This window comes from Anopheles cruzii, chromosome 2 (assembly GCF_943734635.1).
Source record: "Anopheles cruzii chromosome 2, idAnoCruzAS_RS32_06, whole genome shotgun sequence".
Taxonomy (NCBI): Eukaryota; Metazoa; Arthropoda; class Insecta; order Diptera; family Culicidae; genus Anopheles; species Anopheles cruzii.
Window position 1 is genome coordinate 17,745,832 of NC_069144.1, and position 19,025 is coordinate 17,764,856.

Consider the following 19,025-nt stretch of genomic DNA (forward strand, 5'->3'; position numbering starts at 1 on the left):
TAGGTGGTTAAAAGAGGGGTTTCTGAGTTTAAACATGGTCGTAGTAGCCTTCAAGACGATCCATGTCAAAAACGTCAAAAAACAGACACAACATGAAATCGTAAAAAATACAGGATATCGTTTTCGAAAATCGTCCAATCACTGATAGAAATTAAGTACAAGACCTAGCCAACTCATTGAGCAGTATAACCAATATTTTGACTGAAGTTTTGGGTTCCTGAAAGCTGTTTGCAAAATGGGTGCCGCATTTGCTACAAACGCATTCGAATGCATCTTTCTTGACAACATTTAAAGCGTTTTCGATAGGATAAAGTGGATTTTGTGCATTGAATCATCACTAGGATGAGACTTGGTCTATCACCATGATCCTGAATCAAAACAAGAGGTTAAGGAGTGGTGTGAACCTTTTTCTTCAGTTCCGAAACGAGTTCGTCCAGAAATTGCCTAAAAAGATGTTAGCATCAGTTTTGTGGGATGCGAATGGAATTTTGCTAGCGGATTACTTGCAAATTGATAAAACAATAAATTTTGATTATTTTTGTAACATTTTAGAGCAACTGAAAGCGAAAATTCGTGAAAAAAGACCCGGTTTGCAGAAGAAAAACATCCTCTTTCATCAGGGCAATGCACCCTGTCACAAGAGCATTTCGAAAATGGCAAAAATCCATGAATTAAAGTTCGAATTGTTGAGTATCCACCCTATTCACCAGATTTGGCCCCTAGCGACTTCCATCTGTTTTCAAACCAAAAAAACTGCCGGAAAGCGTTTTTCATCAAATGATGACGTCATAACAGCTGTAAAAAGTAATGTGACATGTCGATACTAAATGGCTTGTAAAAAAAAATAAGTGACCGATTGAAATGAAACTTCACATACGTTCATTTGAAGAGTGTACCAATATACAAAAAAAAATTAGACTCCTAGCAGCGCTCTGTTGTCGAGGCTCCGAATTTAATGAGCAGCCTAGTATGTTGGTGCTCCTGTCACTTCACCGGAACCGGATAAGCCAGCCAGCAAAGAGCAGGCAGCGGTAGGCTGCTGCCACCAACGTTTCTCTCTGTTGCGTTCCCATTTTGCGTGTCGAATGCAAATTTTCCGAACAATGTACCACCCTGCCCTGGCCGGGGCCAGGGGATGGATATGGTGGGGTGGGTGCGTCATCGAGCGAGATGGGAATTGATCTGCCGGCGAAAGAAACATGATTGCTTCAACTTCCAGCGACGGTGCCGGATGCTGTGCGGCTGCAGCTGACAAACCTTTACACATTCAAGCCTTCACACACACACACACCCGACACTAGAAGGAGCATCGGCAAATGCATTGTTCCGTAAACCGAGCTTTGATTGTTGGTGGTGGCTCCTGCAGGCCTTCCCGTCGTGAAGCGATTGACGGCGATTGACAATCAGTGTTTCGGCGGTCCCGGAAGCACGGAAGGAAGGTGCCCGCCGCAACAGGATTGCTGCCCTTTCTCGTTCGCAGGGATCTCGTCCCGTGAAAGCCGAAACGGGTCCGAAACGGGAGAACTCCCCAAAAAATGGGATAAGATAAAGCCTCCGCCCAGCCCAGCGGCCGAAAAATCGATCACGAAACGCCAGAAAGGAATAAATCTTCACCAGGACCTCCGGAAGGATCACGTATCTACCGTTGCACGGGCTGTGCAGCGGGACGCCAGTTTTCTTTTCAGTTTCTCCCTTTTTTGCCTTTTGCTTCTGTTTCGCTTTTTGAAAGGACTCCCGAAGGTCCTCGGGACCTTCGCCGTAGCAGCAGTCGGAGGTGAATATTTATCAATTTGGTCCACAGAGGAACCACCGAGCAGAGCGGCGGCAAAGGACCCACAAACTAGTCGCCAAAGCGGTGTGTGTGTGTGTGTGTGATTTTTTTGTGTCCTTGGAAGGAAGGAAAACGAACGGCGAGGTCGGCAAAACGGGAGGAAACCGGGCCTAAAAGCTTAACGATGAAGTATCATTCTGCGGCGGAAGCGAAGCTTGACATTCATGAGAGGCGAAATTGAAATTTATGAATTTTGATACACTTCATGCAGGGAATGTAAATTATGCTCCGTCGTCAGCGTGTGGCTTTGACGATGATGACGATCTACACCACACACACACACACGCGCGCGCGCGCACATACACACAGGAGCACACGAGCGAGGAAGGATATGGCCGCCGGCTGACTGATGGACTGACGGATCGCCGACCGGGCACGGTGCTTGATGCGCCCCGCTCGGCCACGGAATCGGAAACGGTTGAGATCTCGGTTCCGAGAGGCTAACCGTGAGGTGGAAGAATGGCGGCACCCTTCTGCCCACCCCTTGGCCATTCCGTCGCGATGATAAATAATAAACCGGCCACCGGGACCCCGGAGCACTCCGAGAGTTTTCTGCCGTCGGTGGTAGCTCCGGTCGGTTTATTTACTCAAAGGCGAGGCAGAAAGAGTGAAGTCCTTCGGCCAAAAAAGGAGCGGAAATGCGCGCCACCAAAGTCACCCCCCACCTGGGGAGAGTGAGGTTAGAAGCCAATCCACCGCTACCCCCGTGACGCCCGGAGTGGCGGCCGCGTTGCGACGCTCATGTCGTTCGTAATGCGATCAGACAAATGACGAGTGACGTGCCCGGTTCTTAGCAGCCCCAGGCCACACACAGGGGCACTTTGGGAATATTATTTTCAGGCTCTCTTTCTCTCTCTTGCGTGCGCTCGCTGGGCACACGGTCTCCATCCACGAGAGCGGGTACACGGAGTACAAATGGTACCTATTCATTTGTCGCCAAGACGTCAAACGGTGCGCGACAAGAGTTTAGACGTCAATCGAAGACAGTGCCAAATTAAGGACACATCAGCGTCAGCCTGAGTCGGCTGCAGGACCGCCGGAACCGGAAGAAATGGCCCCTGGCACGCTCCAAAAATGGCCCCAAAACGTCGCACGCTCCAGGTCCAACATTTGCATAAACATGTTTTTGCGTTCAGCCAAGAGTGATCCGGCGCAGAGTGTTTGCTCTCGCGCGCTCTCCGATGCATTCCTGGGGTGTATACAAATCAAATGAATATTAAATTTTCCCGACGGAAACAGGCGGCATAACTCTTTGCGGAGCGTGTAGCGACTTTTGTTTGATAACACTAATGGAGCGATGAATCATGCAAGGGATGTTGTGATATTTCTGGAACTAATAAGAACGTGACCTGTGCTGTGTACTTTCTGTGATTGGATAAAACCATCTTGTCAACAGTGACCGTTTCGTAGAAAAGACACGTCAAACTTCGTTCGTACTTTCAGGGAAACATAGAAGCCTATAAAGAGAGTATACACTGTGTTGAGAGAAGTATTGACTACATTTTTATGATCAAATGTAGTGCCATGTGGTTCAGTGAATAATCTTTTCCCCGTTTGCAAAATAGTTCCGTAATCCACTTGACTTTTGCCACTTGCCACTAGTTTTGTGACACCGGACAGTGAATACACGACAGTGCGACCTTCACACACATCCCGGGAGGTGGACTCCCATACAAACGTAACATAAAATTCGGGTTGTTTTATACTCTCCAGTAGTTCGCTCCAGTTACTTCTGTCACACAAGTTAGACGGTCACTGCGCAGTGGCACCATAGAGATTCACCAGGACTCCCTCCACATAGTTTGAAGTTGAGGATTGAAGCTATGATTATTCTCTTGATAAATAACAATCCGCCAAAACTATGTGGAGATAAATTCCACGATCAATCGTATGTGGCCTGCTCAAGGGTTGGAAAACCGTCAGATTTGTTTTTATTGTAGGCAATGTCTACCCAGCAGCACTTACTTTCAATAACCCAGTTTGGGCAAAATGAAGTTCGCCGGGTCGCCTAGTAATTCATATATTACTAGGATATGAATCGGAGGCCCGGAAACGCCGGGATTTTGACAGTAAACAGTTCTTCGATGGCCTTTCGCTGCAGTGGAGTAATCTAACGTAATCTACATTTGCTTTAAAGCTGTAAGTTGCACCAACGGAGTTGGACCACAATGTGGTCCAACCTTTGAAACACGGAACAAGGCTACCGTTATAACAATTCACTGTACAAGATCGTACAATAAGTACCATCAAAATGGAGTCCTTCATTCACGGGTGCATTCCCATTGGGTGCATTTTATCTCGAATCAGGTGAATTGGGGAAATATATTTGAGAAGCACTCGCTTCCAGCTACTAACCCCGATCCCACTTCAATGCTCTCACAGCACGCGATACTGCGACGCATTGCAACCCTCTGATACCATTCGACGGCAAACCCGGGGGGTTGTGTTTTGTTGGACCACAACAAGCGACAACCGAATGATGTTTGTGCTTTTCGAGCACACCGAACAAACCAAACAAGCAAGATGGGAGGGCATGAAAGAAAACTGCATCGTTTAGAGGGTCCTTAGCCCAGGAAGGAGAAGCTGGCACATGCTTTGTAGCCGCGGCATCGCATCCTTTTTTACTCCATTTTCTTCGTTCTTCACCTGTTTGCCGTCCGTTGAGCTGGACGACATCGCAAACGGGGACGCACTTGGAGTGCCTTCCTTGGTGGTGCACGGAAGGTGAACACGGCGGGGAATTGATGCTGATAATGCTGATGATACGCGATGCTAAGTACGTCACCCGAAGAGACATTCGAGTGCACACACACACACGTACAGGCATGCAAGATCATCTCCTTAGCCACACTTACGTGCGTGCCGCGGGAAATCCTGGCCGCCGTTGTGCGCATCGACGGGAACGGGGAAACATCACAAATTCCACTCAGGACATCCTTCGAGCGCTTCCAGGCCGTCCCATGGCGTTGCAGGGGAGTGTGGGTGGTGTTGCCTGCACCACCCTACTTGACAGCCAGAAGTCAAAAGTTTTCGCTCCCCTTTTCCATCTGTCCTTACCATCGTTGGACATGGTTCATCTTTTGTGAAGGAATTCCTTCATTTTTCTTCCTTTTGACCCCAGAAAACCGGATATCCAGGTGCGGACTCAATGTGTCCATCACTGGCAGACGCCAGGAAGCTGCATCCCGGGAAAATGGTCCGGGGAAAACAGTCCGGGTGTTTTCTTGTTGCGCTTGTTACGAGCAATTTGGAATAATTTTAGTCGTCCCGTAGAAGGTGTTCAGGTGCTCCGGACGGTGCCTGCATGCGGCGGACGCTGATGCGATCGATGCTGGACCATTGTTGGGGCAGATTGCAATGATTTGATTAGGAAACGTAAGTACAGCATTGTGACAGCTTGTGGCGTAACAAATGCCATTTAAGGTACATGTAGCAAGCAAGCATTTACTTACCGCATGCAACGTAAAGAATGTGCTTTAGCAAAGACTTTTGGTTTTGTTTGAACTTTGCATTTCGGGACTCGGAATGGAACACAATGTGTGACAGGGAATTGAATTGGAATGAATGTTTTTCAGGATTTATTGGAGTAACACCATAGAATATCCTCAAACTCAGCAGCATTTGATGATATCATTTGCATCTTATAATATCATCATTTTATTTATCACCTTGAATCTTTGTCAACTTGGTTATAACTCGACATTAATACTTTTCCCTCTTCAATTCTCTTCAATCTTTCGTTCTCTTGGAGCGATGCCAACAGGTATAGCCACAATGAAGAACCTAACACTCAACTGACATATACCGTGACAAGTAAAAAAACTAACGTTGCAGAACGAAACAAACCGTAAGTTAAAACATAGCTTTGAATAGTGCTTCGGTTGGCTAGAGCATCCTAAAATTCCAAACAAAAATTGCGTGGCCATGAAACGATACCCCCTGTAACGATGAGGTATTTCGTGTTAGTTTTATTATTTATTCTTGAGGCGATGGTAAGCTGGATGGAGCTTAAAAATCCGGACCAGATCAAAAGATTAGTTAAACGAATTGTTAACAACAATCCGACAGGTGGTTAACGGGGACGTTTCAAAGGATTAGTGTGGCCGTCTTATCGGATTACCTATCTCATTTTATCTGCTGATCCGTACGACAACCGGAGTGCAGGGTCCTGCAAGCCACGGAATGGGTGACTCGGTGACTTCGGTATCGTTACGCCACCATCGGTTACCGTTTCGAGAAGAGGTATCCAGAACGAGCTTGAATAGTTTGATGGGAAAGGAAAAGTGGAACAAAGCTTTCTGGAATAAGAACTATCTCCAGCATTGGAGATGTGTTTTGTTGAATAATCAAACGAAAAGAGCTTCAGAAATACACCTCTCCTTTCGAATCGGATCAACATGAAAGATTTATAAAAGCGCCTAGAAGTATGCAACAACCACGAACAATATTTTGAACTGACATTTAAAAACTTTTACTGCCGGTGATTATTGCTGCGTAAGAACTCAGGGGCGCAGTATTTTCAAATAATCCATAGCGGTTTTCTCAATTGACCTTCTAACGTTGATCCTTAATGTTGCATTCCGTATGCTACTCAACAGCACGGCTTTGTGAGTGAGAACGTTGAAGGAAATGAAATAGATCCCTGGCCACGGGATGGTGCTGTGCGCTTGTGCGATGCAATTACGGATAAGATAAAACCGCCTAATCCCATTACAGGCCCTTCAAGAGGAAGCCACGATCGACTTTTTCCGCCCCATTGCTTTCTAATGCGGTTTAATCAAATTTCGAAGGGTACGGGCGCGGCCAAAGTTTAATGAGCATTTTTGTGCTCATTTGAAATTTTAATCACAGCGACCAGAACGACCCCGCAGGTCGCTTGCAAGGTTTACGCAGGGATGTACTTCAGCAGGCACCGACACCGCTAATCGAGTGCCGATCTTTTTGGCCAATTTGGCCGCCACACCGTTTCTTGGCGCGCGAGCGCCCGGCCCGGCCGTGTTCGCTCATTACGCCGGTGGTAATTTCCGTAGTGATTTCATTTTCAATTATCACCACTTCCGATCGTTTCAATTAAAATGACGGTTTTGCAGGGAAAACTGGCTGAGTTTCTACCTTTTTTTTTTTTTTCTTTAGATCCTAGTTCTTTGCCGGGACGGCCGGGCCGTGGCAGCGCACACACTTTCGCCGTTCGGCGTCCAAAGGGCCGTGTTCTTTAGAAAGCAAAACATTTGCCCATTGGCACCGACCCACACACACACACACACACCTTCACATGGCCGGTGGCGTGGTATGCTAATTAAAGAACAATCTATTTTGATTGCACCCCGAACCGTGGGAGCGCATACTTCCGGGCCGATAGATTTTCATTTGAAGTTTCGCCGGCCCGACGGACGAGTTTCCCGACAGCCCCACTCGAAACAATCGGCGTCGGCGGTCGGCGTCGGCGGAGGGTGGCGTAATCGTTCCGATAGCTCGAAAAACTTTTGCTCTTCCACCGAAAACCGACCGTCACCGGCACCCGGACGGAGGCCAGGAAAATTCCACCCATTGTGGTTTTTCTTCGGGCCCGAATTTCGGAAGGCGGTTGGAAAAAGTTTAACCTTTGCAGCCCGTTTTTTTTTTGTTGTTGCAGGGAATGGCCAGCGTATTGACCACAGCGTTCGTCGGCGTCGGCGAAGAGTTGAGAAATGCGCCCCGGTTTTTCTAGGCCCTGGCCCGGCCAGCGAAAACTCATTCGGAGTTCCGGAATTTGAAGCGGTCAATTCAGCACTCGGCAGCCAAAACCCCCCACTAACGGTTGGGCGCTTGGCTGGCCACCGAACAACGTAGCCGATCGAACGGTGGCGGTGCAAATTGGTAGCTCCAACTTCTCGCCCAAAACGGTTCGATTGTTATTCGAGTGGGGCCCTTTGTGGCTGGGTCCATTTTCGCCAGCCCTGGTGCCTGGACTTTTTCCAACTCGAATAAAATTGAAATTAATCGGTTGAAAAATTACAAGCAACACAACACACACACACACACGTAAATGAAAAAAGGGGCCACCCAATGGGAAGAAAAGTTGTGCCAAACATGTAGAAGCGGAAATCCTGGTGCAGAAACCCGGAATGGATGGCAAGCAGCCCGCGTATTGTGGGTCGGAAAAATCGGAACACATTTTCTGTTGTGCGGAACACACTGTTGATGAACAACGTTTGCTGCCACTGGGCATGGTTGAACATTGCAAAAAAAAAGGAAAACGAATGCCGCAGCATAATAGCGGTGGGCTGGCTAACGGAACTGGGTCGAACCGTTAATGCATGTGGAAAATGTGGGCACGCGTAAAACTATAACATTTGCGCGGTTACGCGCGCCGCACTTCGGAGAAACCGAAAATTAAATCATAAAAGATCGTAGCACAAAACCCAATGCTCGCTTTTAACGTTGTAAACCGCGCTCATTGTGCACCTTTTTTTTTGAGGTGGTAAAACCTGTTGGAAATTTTGCTCGGTTTGCCACGAAAATCGAATCCAAAGTTGGGTGTAGCGCAAGGATAATAATTATGTTATGAATGGGATTGTTTTTTAGGCAAACTATGGCATATTACCATCATCAGTCTGCTCGAACCGACAATTCGTGCAGTCTGAACAGGCGTTTAGTGCTACGAAAAAAGCTTTGTGACATTGATTGATGTCGCATACGAATAAACAAGTGCAAAGTAAAGCTCATGGCGTATCTAGGTACTAGCATTTAGCACTTGACCAGAATTACGAATCGACCACTACTTTCTAACCGTTTTACTGATTTTATAAAAACCAGAAACAGTATGTTTTAATAATTTCATTATGATCGGTAAGTTCGTTCTTCTGATCGGTATGGTCGCTTGATGCTTTCCTGGTTCTCCTTGGTACAAAATTGAAGTGACAACAAACCAACTTATCCAGTCCAGCACCCGCACAATCGTTCGATTCAATCTTAAATCCGTCTACTAGAATTATATATCTGTCTTCCAAACACCATTTAACCTCAGTCTATGCCGTTCATATGCTGGACGATCAATGCTCTAAAGCTGCCGTACCCTACCGGCGCACTGATTCGTTTAATTAGCCCTGGCCCGAGTTTGAGGCCCGGCGTCCGAGTGGCCTCAAAACTTTGCCAGCAAACTGGTGCTGTTGTCCGAACGTGTTAAACTTGTTCTTTAATTTCACCCAGAAAACTCAAGCACCAACCGCACCGGAACGGAACAACGGATGGACGATGCCAAAGCGAACAACAACTGGCGCAGCTTATTGAATCTTCCATCAAGTTTTGGGCCAACATCGCTGGTCACTCTACCGGCGGCGCAAAAGTTTACCATCGTCAGCGCAGCGCTGCCGGTGCATTTATGCAAACTTTGTGTAATATGCATGAGTTACAAGATGACACTGGATTTGTGTTTGGTCCTGACGCACAGCCACTCGAGCTAATGGCAGAACGGCGGAGGACTTCACGACTTGATGAAACATTTTATTTCAAACATTTATTCATTCGAGTGCCACTCTCCATCACCCGGGCCCAGGTCGTCGGTGGCCGTCCGTGGACGTGGCAGATCGCTTCGTTCCGTCGTCCGGAGCTGTTTTGATGCCCACGGCGCTGGCCGGTTCCACTAAACCATGCACTTTCTGTCACTGTCGAAATCAGGACGGCGGAGATGATGATGATGATGATGCGGATGGTCCACGAAAGTTGGAATGTTGTTGGAACATTTTTGCATTCATGATTACGGTAAACAATCCTCGCTCCGCTTATGCCTCATCCCACCTCACGCTCGGCCTGGACAGGCGTTGACCACTTATCACTGTGGGCAAGTGTCGGGACCGTAATAAGTACCACAGGCCCCGGGCCACACTCTTTGAGGCGTAGACTCTTGGTAGAGTTAAAAAGGGGCAAACGAACCGAACCCGAACCCAAAACCGGACGTGGGCCAGGTTTGTTGAATTTGGCCCCGAAAACTAATTGCTCTCACTGGAAGACAAAGTTGTTGACTGGTCCACTGGACTGATCCTAGGCGGCGAGATCCTTGGCCCGCAAAAGCGGAGCCGAGCCGCCAGCAGAGATAAGTTAAAAACACGGGCCGAACTTCCGGTTGCCCTTCCAGCCTCGCACGTACTCTTCCATTCTCCCTCTCTCTCTCGCTCCCGCCCACTGGTACCCCCAGTTCATGGTGAGCAACCGGCACATTACATTGGCACTGGCCGGATCGGGTGTGGCTCCGAGAGAACTCAAATTTACATTGCAAACACTTTGGTTTTAAAATTTCGTTCACCGACGACACGTGTGTGCGCCGGGAGTGCCTGAGTCCCGCAACTCCCCCCGCTACCCGGGTAAGAAGCACCCGGCAGCCTAGAGCAGAGCACATTAAATTGAAAATCTACGAGCCCCCGGAGGCGGAAAGAACACCGAGATGATAGACCCCGTCGTTATGAGCTGCAGATGTCAGAAGATCCGTTCACACCGCACGGAGCTAGGGACTGGAAAGATGGAGCCGGTGGAGCACGTTGGTTTTAATGTTGCAATTTTCGCAGACAGACTTTTTCCTGTTACGCTCACGGCTCACGGGCCTCGTGAGTAATTGTGCTGCACCGAGGGGTTGCATCATTTCACATGAGTGGCATTTAATTTCGAACGAGCCACGCTTAACGCGAATGGAACTAGATTCTTGTGGCACATCGCACTTCTACTGTGTGAGTGTTTGTGTTGGCGTTGGTCGAGTGGATAATGTTGAGACTCTTGGCAAGACGAGCTTGCTAGTAAATGCTTGATGTTTGCGTTTGATTCTCCATTTTTCCTCCCTTTTTCTTGATTTCACTTTTATTCAGAAGCTTTTGTTTCCTATTTTTAGTTTTTCTTTTTGGTTCCCGATACCAGCGTGACAAAAGGGTTGGCGCGTTACAAACAACACCGCCCGTAAAAACAAACCGTTACAGAGAGCATCAGAGATTAACATTGTGTTTGGTACAGGCTAAGACCGCTCAGCGGTTGTCGCCGAATAAGAAGAATTTGCTTTGAACGCAATAATTGTTCTTTGATTCATGTCATTATAAGTACCATCATTTTAGTCTTATGTATAAGATCTACAGTTCATTTTAAACACTTTTCGGTTCACATATTTAAATACCTCCATTTTCTGTCCCAGTCAATTTTTTACAACCTTATTCCAATTTTTTATTTTCTTATTCAATTTTACTATTAGGTACTTTAAGACCAAAAACTAGTACGTCGCACCGCAGTAGCACCGATTTAAGAGTCGCCACGCCTGGGCACCACATGTGAACGGCTTCCAGGCGTAATAGAGGCCAGTGTTTTATTTGCGTTTCGCCCACAAAATGCTCATCACGTAGCACGTCAGCTATGTTTTATTTGCTTTCCACCCACCGCCCACAGCACACCGGTTAATATGCGGTGCCGTGTTTTATTCGTGCCGCTCGGCGAAACACTACACCGCTTACAGGCAGCACGTCACCGTTGATCCTTTCGCTGGTAAACACTACACTCTGCGCACTCTGCACTGCACTTTAATTGCGTTTTTTATCCATTTTCCACTGGGACGTGACGCTTAGCATAATAATACCTTAAGCCATATGTGCCCTACACGAGGGTGGCTGCATCACTGTCTTGAACTAGATCTGCCTTGCCTGGGCTGGCTGGTAGTAAAACGATCATCATCAACAGTCTTGCCTCGCGCCATCCGCACGGCTGGTGGATGTTATTTCAGCGTTATGAAACTGCGGCCTCTGACGATGCACCACCTCCTCATGTGTGTGTGCGTGTGTGTGGAGCCTGGGCCACGTATCATGTTCGTTAAATCTTAAGCAGTGCATCCCGGGGATCCCGAGCCCGGGGAAGAAAATGTGCAAAATTTGCATTCACCGTAAGACGGATTATGTGACAGGATGGCGATGGCACCGACGCCAAGCGAGCGACGTGCCGAGCCGGGCGATAATGGTAAAAAAATAACACCGCCCATACTGACAATCACGACCATAATGTCGCGGTGGCGGCCGATCTTACGCCCGTGTGTGTGTGTGTGTGTGAGGATGGCATTAGGATGTCACGAAATATTAGATGCAAAAGGCAGCACACGAGCAACGCCTGCAGATTGTCGAGCGCCCTGCCCTGTGTGTTCGAGATAAATCCTTTCGTCATGGGGACCTTGGAAAATATTTTCTTTTTATTCGCTACATCAACACGTGATCGTCGATGGCGTCCCTAGTGGTGGGTTTGGGTTTTGCTGCAAAACCTTTGCCTAGTCTGTCAAGTTACTAACGTCTCTATGTATTTTAAAGCATTACCCTTTATTGGTTTTATGATGAGCTTAGATTGTCTCACAAATAGATTCACTGCAATCTCAAGAAAATACGTTTATGAAATACTAGTAGACGTTGTAACGCTCTTCGCTGTCAGCGCAGCTGGCCGTGGTTCGAATCCCGGGATCGGTTGTAACTCAACCGGCCATGGTTTCGATTCCCGATACCGGCGTGACAGGGGGGTTGGCGCGGGGCTAACAATCCCGTCCGTAAAAAATTAAATGCTTCAGAAAAGAGCATGAGAGAGATTAACATTAGTCTCTGGTGCAGGCCAAGACTGCTCAGCGGCAAAAAGGATAATAACGTTACTTTTTATACGAATAGATTTTCAAAATGTAGCATTAAGGGTGATAAACGTCCGATAAACAACTCACAAGACACTCTTTTGTTTCTAATCGTTTGTAAGATGCCAAACACCTTGGACTAACTGATGAAGAACATCCAATGGTCATAACTATTAGTATTGTTATGATGTGGTTTTGGCAGAATTTTGATTAACAAAAAATCAATTTTGTATAAGACCATGTTACTCGACCACGACGCTAGAGGCTATAAAATGTGTTGATGGACTAAACTATTTGGACTCCTCTGCTGAAGCTACTCTGTTACCGTTGAGCTCTAAATTCATGCTTGAAGTTGCGACAATTTTACCTTTTATTCGTTTTCCTTATTGAATATCGAAACAGATCGATAGTCACAATTATTTTCGAAAAGGTCCGACGATTTTGTATGAGACAGACATGAGAGAAAGGCTTTCTAAAAGCAATTAGCGAACGACCTTCTTTGTGCATATCTACGCCCAATAGAATAGTTATAACTATACTAAAGAAATAAGATCTCACGAAATCGATACTTTGATACTATTCAAACTGGAAGAGTTTTCTGCTTTAGTACAGTTTCATATGTTTTGTATTTATTCAGAAAAAGCTCAGCATAACGATTATTTACATCAAAGAAAATTTGAAGAAGACAACAACGACTGGTGACTGTTGTTGAGGTTCCATTTCACGAAACACGATAGTCCCGTAGCGTCCGTTCGGCACTGGCACGTGTTCAAGAATCAGCTAATGAAAATCTTACGCTTCTCAAGGACCTCCGGGCCAAAGACCCCCAGTCCATTCGCGACGCAAATGCAACGCTACGCTGTGGCATTCGAGCCCAAAAACAAGCACCGACTTCCGGTGCCGACGGCACCGCCAAACGCCCGGATACCTGAGGCTGCGTCCACCTGACGACATGAAGACACGCCGGCCGCCATCGGGTCGGGGCGGTGAAATTAAATCTGCGTGCAGGAGGAGGCCCGTGGGGTGGTAAGAAATGCGTATAAATTTCCAAACTTTCCCGAACCCAGCTCGCGTTTCGCGCTGCTGCTCGAAAATGGCGTCCGAAGGTGCATCTTTGGCGTGCCCGGAAACTGGCGGCGGCGGCCAACTTATGAGCCGCTTTATCAAAAACCCGGTTGCGAGTTGATTGCGAGTTCCGGGTGCACCCAGCCATCCCTCCCAATGACCTCCCTGGGGTCCCCCCTCCGAGGTGTACCTCTTGCATCGGGCGACTGTTATTATTATTATTATAGTGCTGCCGGCATCCTTTCCGGCTGTTGCCAGGTTGCAGGGAGTGCATTTTCACTCCATTAAAAAGTGTGTGTGTGTGTGTGTGATTCAACCCCTACATGTGTGTGTGTGTGTGTGTGTGCTGCTGAGGTGTCTGTTGCGAGATAAAAGTCAAAAGAAGCCGACGGCCGCACCTAAAGTTATGCCGTGTGGCGGAGGTTAACAAGAACCTCGGAGGCAGGACTCTTCGCCGTGCAAGGGGCCAGCGGAACTTTTCCGGACACTCTTTTGCCACCTCGCGACCACCACCACGACGTTTCCACCACCTTTCCAGCCTGTGTCTGCTTCGTATTGCGAGTGCGAGTTTTCTAGCTTCTTATGCTTTCAATGGCCCCTTTTTGCTGTTTTTATGCTACGGAATGGCTCAGCTGGCAGACTGTCGTGGAATTTTCTCCTTCATCGCGATGTGGAAATTTGTCGGAAAAATTATTTTAAGTTCCGCCCTTACCTTCGCAGCATAGACACACCGAAGGAGACTCCCCGGACGTCCTAGAGGACGCCTAGCAATTAGTTATTTCAGGAGCTGCCTGAACTGGAATGGAAAGTCGAAATTTGAACCGCGCTGGTCGCGGCATGTGTTGACTTGAGCTCAGAGGAAAACACTGTTCCGCTTCAGCGTTTCTCCGCCCCAGCGGGCTGTGAGCTTTCCGAAGGCACCTTGTCGCCAGTTTTCCCTCGATTTTTCGCGAAGCTCGACCGACGGAAATGGTGCTTAACTTTCGTCTCACTTATTTACAGTTCGTTACTTCGTTGAGTCCTCCGGGGGACGCGTCCGGCTGCCACGGGATGATTGCGCCACTCGGGTTGGGTTTGGGTCGTTTTTCCCCTTCTTTTCGCTCAGCCCGAAGGCTCTGGTACCGGAGTTTGCATAACGGCACACAAAATTATAACCACAAACCGTTGGCAAGGTGTGCTCCGTGGCGTCAACTGCAGCTCAAACGCGCTGCACAATGCACTCCGCAGGTCCCAGCGATAAGCGCCCTGAGAACCCTGGGAAGGATGTGAGTGTTTAATTTTACGGACAATGCGCGCACACACACGCATACTTGAAAGTACGTTTGGGTTTGGGGGTTTATCGTTGGACGTCCTTAGTGCGTGCATCTGATTCCACGGTGTTGCTTTTGCGTTTTGATTTCTGTGCCCATTTTACCTGGTTTTGCAATGTCAATCTTACACGCCGAGCAATGAAATATGAAATTTAAATTGAATTCCGTTTTCCAAGGTAGCAATGGAATTTAATTACATCTTCGTTCGCCTTGCCTCAGCAAGATGTGAACCAAAACTTTCAACTCCATGTTGCATTTGCGATCGTATGGTATAAGCCACTTTCTAAAATCTCATTTTATTAGTCCAGTAATAGATGATCACCAGGGAGCATATTTTCGGTCGCATTGTTGACCTAGAGCTGAACTTTCAAACCTATTTTACGTTGCAAACGGAATGAATTTGATGTTCAGAAGAAGCATTCAAAAGTTCCGAACAATAAAATCATACGACGGACGGACGACGTCTCGTACGTTCCGCAGTCACTTATGCGGTTGAGATGAGTCATTCAGCACTAAAATGACCCAATGCATGGGTTACCAAACACGAAAGACCACATGACGTCCCAACTGACCAGGCGGTTCCAGTTCCAAAACAGGTAACGCCATGGTTTTGAAAGAAGTAGACCCAAAAGACCCACGCTTTCAGATAAATCGAAGTCTGCTCAAGGTGATGTAAAGCGAATGCGTTTAAGGGTTAACTTGGGTTAGTACTTGGGACACGTGTAGGTACTAACAACAACAACAAAACAAAATCGGTAACAACAAAACACGATAGTGCTATTCTGCAACGAAAGACATAGGTAGATAGAGGAGAAGAGAGTTTGTCTACAGAGCTGCAAGTGATTTAAACATATTTGTTCATGACAACTAAAAAAACATATTTCGAAAAGATCCAGTAACAGCAGCTACCATTAATTTTAAAAAGCATATAAGCTTTAGCTATAGCAACATAAAGTAAAAAGCCCTTACAAAACATCTATGAGAAAAGGATGGTCATCACTAAATTCCTACACATCAATCTAAAAACTATTTGTTCAAATTTGATAAACGAACAAGAAAAACATTTCCAAGCATAAGGATAAGACCACGCAGCGGTTGTTGCCGATTAAGATAGTTCTCCCTTAGTGCTGTGTGATTCACCGATTATTGGGTCGTTCTGGTCAATGTCTCTTTTCAATGAGCCATCCGGAGAAACAATCAGTAAATTACTTGCTTAACTTGGGCCGATACATAGACGATAATCATTTTCCATTAATTAAATGACCTCCATCGCTTGTTTATTAGTGCTGTCAAGATTAATTACCACAGTCGATGCGGTTGAAAATGTTCTGCCACATTCCCTGCCACCGAAACGCTTGTCGCGAAGTGAAGCGAACTTAAAAGGGCTTGTAAAAGATTTATAAGCCCCCGATCGTCGACCCTAAATCTGGCCTGGGGGCTCAACATAATCCGTAACCTCGTCTCAGCGTCATCAGCGAATTGAGTGACATCGACCACTTGCGGCAAATCGACTTGAGAGCCGCACTGGGCCCAAGTGGGACTCTCCGGGCTACCACCGGTTGTTGAAGATAATTATCAGACACGCTTACCGTTTTGCTTGCCCACGCGGCGGGTGCTCTTCCCCACCCCCGTGACCCCACGCCACTGAAAGGCCCAAAAACCTCATTATGCTCAACTCAATCAATCATCCCCCATCAATCGCACGGCCCATCAATTGAGCTGCCAACTTGGGCGCGTGGGTGGCCAATATAATTCCGCAACCCCAACGGCGTATGTGGGTGGCCACTTCCCACCCTGGCCCTTTGCTTCGGCTCGGGAGGTGGCAAATCTTTTCCATAATTCACTAATCTCGCGCTCGCCGTCTTCACTTGGTCGAGGGTTGATCACTTTACAGTCGACAGTTTCCGATGCTATAAAATCGATCGATCCGATGAACCGTGACCGGTGGCCAACCGAGCGTGTCAAGTGTGTGGGTGTGCGTGGAGCAGGCATTGCACCCTCGGCCACCCACTTCATCCCGCCGGATTTGACGGGCAATAAATGGGGCTCCATAATTCAGCGGCCAGCATAAAAGGTAAGGAAATTAATAAACCATAAATTGTGCGTCACTTGCCACGGAACAGCCTTCAGCCTTCGGAGCCTTCTGCTCTCCGGTGCCTAGCGCGTCACAGACCGCCTCCCCCTGACCCGTCCTACCGACGTGAGTGAGATGATTATTATGTTTACTTCCTTCTTGTTGTTGTGTCACATTTTCAGTCCGACGGTGATCCGCGCGCTCACGGTGGGCTTTTGCGTTCATCGTGAGTCGCTAACTCCTCAACCTTATGCTCCGTACCAGTATCCCTGCCATTTCCCGGGCCGGTTACCCACCGGCCGGTCGGGGTCGCCCCCTATTCGGTGAACAGTAATCAGAAATGATTGAATGATTTCATAAATTACGCCGCATCGGTTTGACTTCAAGGAACCGGAAGCCCTAACGGGCGGCCGACCACCCTAACCACCCACCATCCGCACGACGCCCACCAACCTGTGGCAGCGAGCATACTTCAGTCCATTTGGTATGTTTTTTGCGCCCCCTTTTTCTGACTCCTGGAGGTCCACTTTCCGGTTCGGGATGCTCTTTTGACTCATCTGTTGGCCCGTCTTTCGGATCTTTTCTGTCTCTTGGTCTGCTTTGGAGTTAGTTTTTCTTTTCCATTTTCTTTTTCTTTCTCTTCTTGTTGCCACCTCTCCAATCGCTGTTCCGCTGTGTGCTTGATCCCTTCCGAGTAGGGTTTTTGTGCCAAATTGTGGTATTTTTTTTCCTTCGTTCGGATGTTTTCTGCTTTTTAATGCTTCTTTTTTGTTCTTTTTTTTATGGCGAGGTCAGAGTTTTCCTTCCACATGAATGGTTTGATGTTTGCAGATTTTTCGGTCCTTTTTCCATTCGTTTTGCTTTGCTTCTCTCGCTCTTTCTCTCTTTTCTGTTCTGCTCAAAGTCTGGTTGGTTGGCAAATCCATTCGCTAATCCATCCCCGAGGGGCCATGGTTAGATCTCGGAGGGAACCCTAGCCGCCACGGCTTCCGGTTATGCTTGGGTTATGCTGTAACTGGGAAAAGATGGGAAAACAAATACTTTCCGCCAGCCCCTGACGGGTCGTAACGGGCAGATGATGACCTTTCTCTTCTTCTCCCCTAGCCACGGTTGATGTGGGGCCAATGATTCGTGGGGTTTTGCGTTTTCAAGTTTTTCCCGTTTCCCAGGTTCCCCCCTCCCCCCCCCACCACGCTGTACGGGTTCAGTCAGAAAGCAATGCGGCCTTTTTTGTGGGGGCAAGGAAGAACCAAAACGATCCCTTGCACCTTCTGCTCCGTCCTCCGAGTATCTGTTGTTCGCAATTTGCGCGCAACGTCTTCTCCGGGAGTCGGGCGCTCCGGAGACACTTGACTTCAATTGATTTATTATGGAAATTTTCCAAACCCCACGTGGCCCCGCTCGCTGTCGCTCTTTTCTCGCTCGCTCGCCCGCTCGCTCGTTTGTCAATTCACGCCACCGGAACAGCTGGCACCGGGAAAACCCTTCATAATGACGGAGCCCTCCCGGGATTGCGGGCGGGACCGCTGAGCTGAGGCCCCATCGATCAGCTCGCGCCAAACATCGAACAGCTTTCTCGGTTCGGTGCGGTTCGGGGCGGAAAATCTGGCAGCGGAGCTGTTACCCGAAACGACGGTGCGAAACCCCAGGGAACGTGCTTTCGAGTCGGCTTCAACGTTCGTCGACGGCGCTGCTGACGCAACGCCGTCAATGAATGTCACCGACAGGCGGTCGGGCGCCGGGCGTATGAAAGTAAAAAGTACAAATTGATTAAATTGATTTTTTATCGTTAGAACCTCATCGACACGCTGCCTCACCGGCTCGAGGGTAGCGGCTTGGCGGCCCCATCATCACCGTACCGATTGGTAATGGATTAGCTTAGCCGCCGGTTCGAGAGTGACTGATGATAGAGACTTGATTCCTCCTTTTGTGGCCTTTGCTAATCGAGCGCGAACATTAATGCACGCTCTGCTGCCAACTAATGCAAGATTCCTTTTTAATACACTTTATTTTTGCCTGTAATTTCTGCTACTTTGCAAAGCGTTCACATTTACTTTACTGCATGCATTCGTTTTAAAACATTGAACAGTTGCTTCTGCAGCTTTTCCTCAATTAACGAATAAGTCTGTATTAATTCTT